Genomic DNA, 9,191 nt, shown 5'->3' with positions numbered 1-9,191 from the left:
GCGATTCAATCGTACACTAATCCAAATGCTGCGCACCCTGGAGAGCGACCGCAAGTCCCGCTGGCCTGAATATCTCCCCGAGCTAGTGTGGGTATATAACAATCAGGTGCATCAAGTCACTGGTTACACCCCCTACTCAGTGCTATTCGGACGAGAAGGCAAAGGAATTACGGAGGTGGAATTGAACCCGGAGAAACCACAACCCTGGACCGGGGTATCCTCATGGGTCCGAAACCACCAACATTGGCTGCAGACCCTCCACCGTATCGTCCACACGAAGCTCCAGGATCTAGAACACCAAGGGGGGAGCACTGCCCCTACCCATTGACTTTCAAGCTGGGGATCGGGTACTCGTACTTGATCAACGCCCACAAAACAAGTTAGAACCCTGGTGGGAGGCGAACCAGTACCGGGTGTTACGCCGAGTGAGCCCCGACGGGCCTGTATACAAAATACAATCTGAAGGAAACGACGCGCCTCTCACTCAGGTTGTGCACCGTAACATGTTGCGACCATGTACGTCTCCCGATCTCCCACGGCCCGAACCGACCCCCCAGGTCCCTGACCCGCTGCCTACGGTCTGGGACCTGGATGACGAAGAGAACTTCCCCGTCACATCTGCGAGGCGCCCCAGTAGTGGCACTACAGTAGACCCGGAAATTCCACCAGAACCAACTAGTCAACCACCCTCCACCACCCCAGAGGACTCCACTACACCCAAGCTTCGACGCTCCGAGCGGTCAACAGCTGGCAAACCCCCTGAACGTTACGAACAGGACCAGTTTGTATGTCGACAAGGATTATCATCTCAAAAGACTTATCCAAGTCTACAAAAACCCTCGCCTGAGGACTGGCGAGCATACAGGGTGGGGGAGTGTGGGAGGAACGGCCCCCGTCGAGTGTCCGGGCCGGAACCAAAGGAGCCGTCATCTGGGTTCCGGGGGAAACTGTCCCCGGGGGGACACAATTCGGGGATGGACTGTTCTGACAGACAGATGGGCTGGGGGAGGGACCAGTATAAAAGAGGCGGGGAATTCCCAGGGCGATGAGTCAGCAGACCAGGACAGAGACTGCAGGAGAACGTGGGAGCGACTGGAAGCTAGAGCGACCCACCAGTGCCAGAGAGGACGCTCACAGAGGACTCCAGCGGGATGGTGCCAAGGCGACCAGCCGAGACTTGCTGCCTCACTCCAGCCCGCGGCCACTGCGGCCTCAGTTCAACCCGCGGCCGCTGCCGCCTCTTCTCAGCCCGTGGCTGTAGCCTACCCGTGGTCACCCGCGGCCGCTGCCACCTCCCCTTAGCCTGCGGCTGTTCCAGCCACCACTGTCCCGCTCCGGTCCGCAGCAGGGGCCGGGACTCGGCTGACCGCGGACTCCCTGTCGCAGCCGCTAGCTACGCAGGTGGCCTGTCATTTGCCTCCACTCATCGCTACCGCTTGCCCCAGGCCAGAGCCTGCGGCCCACCCGTCCAAGGACTCCACCGGGGCCTGTGGGGCTCCGGTGTCACCAGCGCGCCGGAGGGCGCGAAGACTCTGTCATCGCCTCAGCAACTGGGCTCAGCAACTACTACGCCGAAAGACTACCAACCCGAACGGTGAGGGATGTCTGGATAGCTAAGTTGACTTTACCATTAAGGACCCGTAGTCAGCCATACCGCGGCCCTATAGTGACCGGCTATTGCCAGAAGTAGTCGTGTTCTACCTATTTGTGTTTACTTGTTTAGAGCCCCTGCGAGGGCAACCCGTGTTACCCCTGTTGGTGTTCAGGCCGTGACTAAGGAAAGTTCCCTCTAGTCTTATAAACGTTATTTTAGAAAGCACCAAATTGTCTCGTGACTCGTCACTGCATCCTGCGTACCTGCAAATACCACATCAGCACCATCCTGCACCATCATCATCATCACCATTCTACAGTGCTGTAGTGTGTATCATCATCATCATCATTCTACAGTTCTGTAGTGTGTATCAGCATCATGCTGCACCATCATCATCATACTGCAGGGCTGTAGTGTGTATCAGCACCATCCTGCACCATCATCATCACTCTACAGGGCTGTAGTGTGTATCAGCATCATCATCTTTGTCATTCTACAGTGCTGTAGTGTGTATCATCATCATACTACAGGGCTGTAGTATGTATCAGCACCATCCTGCACCATCATCATCAAACTGCAGGACTGTAATGTGTATCAGCACCATCCTGCACCATCATCATCATTATACTACAGGGCTGCAGTGTGTATCAGCATCATCCTGCGCCACCTTCATCATCCTCCTACAGGGCTCTAATGTGTATCATCATCCTGCACCATCATCATCATTCTACTGGGCCGTAGTGTGTATCATCATCATCATCATCATCATCATCATCATACCACAGTGCTGTAGTGTGTATCATCATCATTCTACAGTTCTGTAGTGTGTATCAGCATCATCCTGCACCATCATCATCATACTGCAGGGCTGTTGTCTGTATCAGCACCATCCTGCACCATCATCATCATTCTACAGGGCTGTAGTGTGTATCAGCATCATCATCATCATCATCATCATACTACAGTACAGTGCTGTAGTGTGTATCATTATCATCATCATGCTACAGTTCTGTAGTGTGTATCATCATCATCATCATCATTATACTACAGTGCTGTAGTGTGTATCATCATCATCATCATCATACTACAGGGCTGTAGTGTGTATCAGCATCATCCTGCACCATCATCATCATACTGCAGGGCTGTAGTGTGTATCAGCACCATCCTGCACCATCATCATCATCCTACAGGGCTGTAGTGTGTATCAGCACCATCCTGCACCATTATCATCCTACAGTGCTGTAGTTTGTATCATCATCCTGCACCATCATCATCATCCTACAATGATGTAGTGTGTATCAGCACCATCCTGCACCATCATCATCATACTACAGGGCTGTAGTGTGTATCAGCACCATCCTGCACCATTATCATCCTACAGTGCTGTAGTTTGTATCATCATCCTGCACCATCATCATCATCCTACAGTGATGTAGTCTGTAATCAGCATCATCCTTCACCATCATCATCATAATTCTACAGTTCTGTAGTCTGTATCAGCATCATCCTGCACCATCATCATCATCATCCTACAGGGCTGTAGTGTGTATCAGCACCATCCTGCATCATCATCATCATCCTACAGTGCTGTAGTATGTATCAGCATCATCCTCATCCTACAAGGCTGTAGTGTGTAACATCATCATCCTGCACCATCATCATCCTACAGTGCTGTAGTGTGTATCATCATCATCATCATTCTACAGTGCTGTAGTGTGTATTATTATTTATTATCAGCATCATCCTGCACCATCATCATCATACTACAGAGCTGTAGTGTGTATCAGCACCATCCTGCACCATCATCATCATCCTACAGGGCTGTAGTGTGTATCAGCAGCATTCTGCACCATCATCATCATCATCCTACAGGGCTGTAGTGTGTATCAGCATCATCCTGCACCATCATCACCATCATCATACTACAGGGCTAATCATTTTTACATATTTCAATTGTCTCATTTTGTAATATCTTTTATACCTTTTGTAAACACTGCCTACCTTTTGGAGTAAAATCTATAAAATTACTAGCTTCGTTTCTCCTTGCTCTATAACGTACTTTAACATCCTCTGAGGCTAAATTCGCTACTGATTGGGTTGGCTCCTGACCCATTACTAATCATAGGAATAGGAGCTGGTGGCGGCGCAGTATCCTGGGCTTGTTGGGTAAAGCTGACAGTGATGGAACGGGTTTTATAAGCGTATTGCCTGGCTGCGGCTGGGAGCAGTTATATTATCCGGAAAGAACCGGGGCCGCTGCATGTACATCCGGCACGATGCGGCAATCATTACTTTCTATGTGACAAAACCGGTTCCAATTCCGGATCCGGTTTTCACACTTTTCACCGCATCGTGCTGGATTCAAAAAAATGGATGTGTGAAAGTAGCCTAAACCACATATTGCGTCCACGTTTGGCATTTCTGAAGCGATGAGAGCCTGCCTAACTTACGGATGTGTAAGCAGGTTGATGGATGCAGTAACGCAGGAAATGCAGAACAAGGTCTAACACAGTGCAGTTTAATTTATAACAATAGTAAACTCCTCTCAGGGAGATAAGTAATTAATAGTAGAATTATGATATAACACAACAATCTTATTATTAAATTTCACTTATCGTGAGTCGTGACTTCTCTGTCCTTAACTGCTTGCAGTCTGATGAGAGTTGTTATACCAGCATCGGCCGGCATGGCGTACTCAGGCGCAACCTGCAAACAAACGGTCCAGCTTCTGATGGCAATGGGCAGTCACCGGTTTTGCCCATTGAACCCCTAGTTCGTCAATCTGTAACGCCCAGATGGGAAGTGCCGTAGAAGTCTCTGGCCAGTGCGTGCTCCGCTGCATGCCTGCCAAAGAGGGGGAACACACCTCACGATCCTACACCTGGCACTCACTTCTCAATGCGAGCACCACACACTGTTTGGCTGAGTGCCTGACACTGCACGCTCACTGACTCTCGGGGGACCTCACGTAACCTGTGCCAGGGAGTGCCTCTGCAGTCTCTCTCTCCTCACAAAGTGCGGCGCACAACTGCTTTCTCTCCTTGCCGGCGGGAAAGTCAGTTATTTTCTCGCACTTCATGCTCTCTCTCCTGTCTCACCACGCCCCCTCTCACCAGGTCATGGGTCCTTTCCGGCTCCCCATTCTTTCCCCTGGCAACACTGGATGCAGTCTCGACAGTTCCTGACCCGGCATTGCGTAGGTACCCGCAGCCCAGTCTTCCTCCTTACACTCCCGCCCTCCTTTAACTCGCCATTCCACGGGCGAGAGCTCCTTTAACAGATGTTCACATTCTTCCACTCCTTGAATAATTCTTTCCAAATAAATTGGTCTTGTTCATAAAGATTGGGAGGCACTCCGGCTGTCGTTCGCTCTGATCGGCGTAATTCAGGTTGACTGATAGGAGGCGAGAGAATATTTTGGTCCGATGAATCTGCCGTCTCTATCGCTTCAGGCCCAGACACTTCCCTCGGGTCGTTGGACGGTGAATTATTCAACTCTGGGGCTGCGGCGAGTGTCTCTTCCTCATCACAGTCGAGAACCATTGGAGTGGGCGCTTTGGTGGTGTCCGGCACTCTCACTCCTCCCTCAGGACCCTGTGCCAGACAGGGCCGTAACATACTACGAAAGACTATTCATGTAGGCATTCCTTCCTCCCGTTCGGGTTGAACTTCATACACTGGCCCATCAGAACAGAAGCGGCATTTCACTCAATGTGGGGTCTTCTCCCATTGATGTTCCAGCTTTCCCCGTGACAGCTTTTCCCGGATCAACACCCAGTCTCGTCCTTAGAGCTGTCCCTCGAATGGGCATCGTTTCATGGTGCTGGAGTTCTTGGAACCTCGTCTGTACTAGCCGACAAAGAGTCTGTAGTCAATGTCGAAGTTCTCGGACCCAAGAAGACACCCCTGTCTGTGCGTAGTCTTCTTCCGGAACCAACTCCAGCTCCGTGATCTCTCGTCCCTTTCGCCCGAACAGCAAAGTATACGGGGTGTGTCCTGTTGTACTATGCACTCGATTATTGTACACCCAGACTAATTCGGCTTCGAACTCAGGCCACCGTGTTTTCCGACGTTCCTACAATGTTCAGAGCATCTGAATCAACGTTCAATTAAAACGTTTGCAGGCTCCATTCCCCTGAGGATGATAGGGTGTAGTCCTTAACTTCTCGATCCTGTACAAACGATGTAACTCCTACATCACTCGACCTTGGAAGCAAGTGCCTTGGTCAGAATGGATCCTCTTTGGGCAACCGTATACCCAGTTGAAGTCTATACAAATGACCTGCGCAGCTGTTTTGTAATGATTCAAAGGATTGTAATGAATAAGAAAATGCTCACACCAGAATTGAATTTACCGTACTTAAATTGATTTACTTAATAAATGATAAGAGTAAATAATACACAGTATAAACAATAAATACATATGAATCAAAACATACATTACATTATTCAGGTAGAAGTCCAATCAATCTGTTTTCATTGCCATCTCTCTCCTCATCTCTCTCTCTCCCCCCTTTCTGTCTCTGTGTCCTCTTTTATATGTATAAACTTCTCTAAAGGCTTTGATGTCCCAAGGTATGTGTACTGGAGACAGAAACTGCCTCCAATGAGGATAAACATCTCCTGGGAAAGGTCTAATTAGTATCTTTGACTGCCAAATGTCCATTGTTTAGAAGATAAGTGTTAAGGTACTAAAAACCAGTTATTTGCCCTCCTTGGACAATTTGAACAAGTTTCAATGACCTTGCCTTCAGGGAGGTTAGCAGAAGGATATATATATATTATATATATTGAACTGAATGGAACCATATCAATAATTAGTAAAATAATTAGTAAAATAATTAATAAATAATAAATAATAAATAAATAAATAAATAATAAATAAATAATTAATAAATAATAAATAAATAATAAATAATTAATAAATAGCTCCAAGGGGGAAGATGTCACGGTGGTCTGCGTCTGGGTTTTCTGCTTTGGAGGTTTAGCTAGTACACAGCTCTGACATCTTTGACAAGCCTCCTCTACTGCAGTCCTCAATCGGACGTGATACACCAGCTTCTGCAACCATTGGAACGTCGTCTCTGGAACAAAGTGAGCCCCTAACTCATGGGCCTCTATAGTCACCACACAGATTAACTTTTCTGGTTGCACTACTTGCTAAATGTCCCCCAATTCCAGCACCAGCTGTATTCTATATAGCAATCCATCTTCCAACTGGAGCCTCTCTGTGACGAGCGGCAGCTTACGCTGAGTCGTTTTTCCTTTTGGAGTGGACCCTCTGGGCCGTGGCACCCACCCACCTAGGGCGAGCAAACCTAGTGAGAACCCACCCCCTGTACAGGGAGTGTCAGGGGCAAGACCAAGGGGGTGAGCCACCACTGCAGCTGGACCAGGCGGCCGGCTCAGGGAGACACTATTGAGTGACTGGCAACAGGACGAACAGGATATGAAACATAAGCGAGGTCACAAGGTTTCTTCAGCAAATGTGGATACACACTTTAATCAGATACAAGGCAAAAACAGAGAATCAGATGCAGGACACCAACCGTGAAACACGGCAAGGTGCGTGCAAGGGCACGCCAAATGTTCCAGACATAACACGTGCAGAAAACATACCGGAGTCCAGGGCAGGGTACGTGTTAGGGGTCACACCAGGGTTCCTAGGAGGGATGCGTGCTAGGACACGCTAGAGTCCAATAAGAACAAAACCGTTGGCACAACCCTGAGAATTGTAGGTGGTGCCCAAGTAGGATCCCAATCCGTGAACTAAATATATATAAACTTGGCACACACCAAAGGTTTCTGATGCAGAAAGGTGATTTTTAATTATACAACAGTACATACATACACAGACGTTTCGGTCTAGGACCTTCAATCCCAAGGATTCGCGGCGGATACTGCGTCCACACTCCACAAACCACCACGCAGTGGGACGGGTTCATGTGCCTCCTCACAGGATTGGTCTATCTCACAAAGCCCAGTCACTAAGAATCTCACAGTACAATATATCGTACATTGATGAAGGTCCTAGACCGAAACGTCTGTGTATGTATGTACTGTTGTATAATTAAAAATCACCTTTCTGCATCAGAAACCTTTGGTGTGTGCCAAGTTTATATATACGCTAGAGTCCAAGGCAAGGTGCGTGCTCGGAGACATGCCAAAGTTCAAGGCAGAGTGCGTGCAAGAAGACACGCCAGGGTCCAAAACAGGTGCGAAGGCATTGGACTGACAGGATCCAGGCATCAGGATGCAGTTATCTGGTTCCAGACCTCTGGCAGCGGTCAGCAGGCTTCGGGAATCCGGCAGACAAACCAGGAGACGAGGCAGGGTGCGTGCTAGGAGCCACGCCAGGGTTCGAGGCAGGGTGCGTGCTAGGAGACACGCTAGGATCAGGTTCAAAGACGGAGACCTGCGCATGCCGAGGGGCATGCCAGGGACAGGTACAAGGAGGGAGGCCTGCGCGTGTAGAGGGACACGCCAGGAACAGGTACAAGGACGGAAGCCTGCGCGTGTAGAGGGACACGCCAGGGATAGGTTCAGAGCAGAGTCCTGCGCGTGCAAAGGAACACACCAGGGTCAGGTTCAAGGACGGAGGCCTGCACATGCAGAGGGCATGCCAGGTTCAGGGTTCGATACAAGGTAGACTAGGACCTGTGCGTGCTAGAGGGCATGACAGGGTACATGGCAAAACCTGCGCGTACTTTTAGAGACGCACGGGGAGGTATGCAAAGGGCGGGCGAGGACCTGCGCGTGCTATAGAGAGCACGTAGAGCACAGTGCAGAAACAGCGTGAAGTACATAGAAGCACAGGGAGCACGGCTGGGGCCCTGGCTAACTGATCGGTCTGCAGCACTAACAGGCGGGCAAGACTCCAGCGAACCCGGCTGAGGCATAGCAGGTGACACAGCTGTCACTGACCGACGAGCACGGCTGAGGCACAAGCAGGCGAGCACGGCTAGGGCGGGCACAGCTGAGGCACAAACAGGAGGCTAGGAAGGCCAGGTGCATGCAAAGGGCACACGAAGCAACAAAGCAAAGCAAGACAAGAAACAAGGCAGAGCTAGGCAGGTATGGAACACGGAGCGGAAACACAGAGTCAGATCAGATCGAGAACAGAGCTAGCAGCGGAGCGTAGGCCAAAGCCCAGAGCCGGGCCAAGGCAGAGCCTTGGGACTAGTCAGAGAATGTGCTAGAGAGCACAGTAGATCAGAGAGCAGGAATGGAGCATGAGCCAGGTGGCACAACAGGGCACCATAGGTCAGAGCAAGGGAGAACAGGCAAGAACAGAGAACAGCGGAGGGAACACAAGACTGAGCAAAGCGAAGGCAAGACATGGCAGAAACGGGCAAGGCAGAGAACACCAGAAGGACAAGTTCAAGCAGGACAAGGACGAACATAGCACAACGGACAAACATAAGACAAGGCACGGGACAAGAGATGGAGTACAAGCACGGAGTGTGTGCAGAGACGCATGACAGAGCAAAGTACAGGGGCACAGAATACAGGAGCGACCCAGCAGACCAAGCAGCCATGCAGGAAGCAACACGATACTCAGGCCCTGACCATAGGGAGGGGCGGTCTGATATAGCAC

The sequence above is a fragment of the Dendrobates tinctorius genome, unplaced genomic scaffold (genome assembly GCF_039654945.1).
Source record: "Dendrobates tinctorius isolate UK_male_01 unplaced genomic scaffold, ASM3965494v1 ptg000001l, whole genome shotgun sequence".
NCBI classification, from domain to species: Eukaryota; Metazoa; Chordata; class Amphibia; order Anura; family Dendrobatidae; genus Dendrobates; species Dendrobates tinctorius.
Note: the sequence above shows the minus strand (reverse complement) of the source record.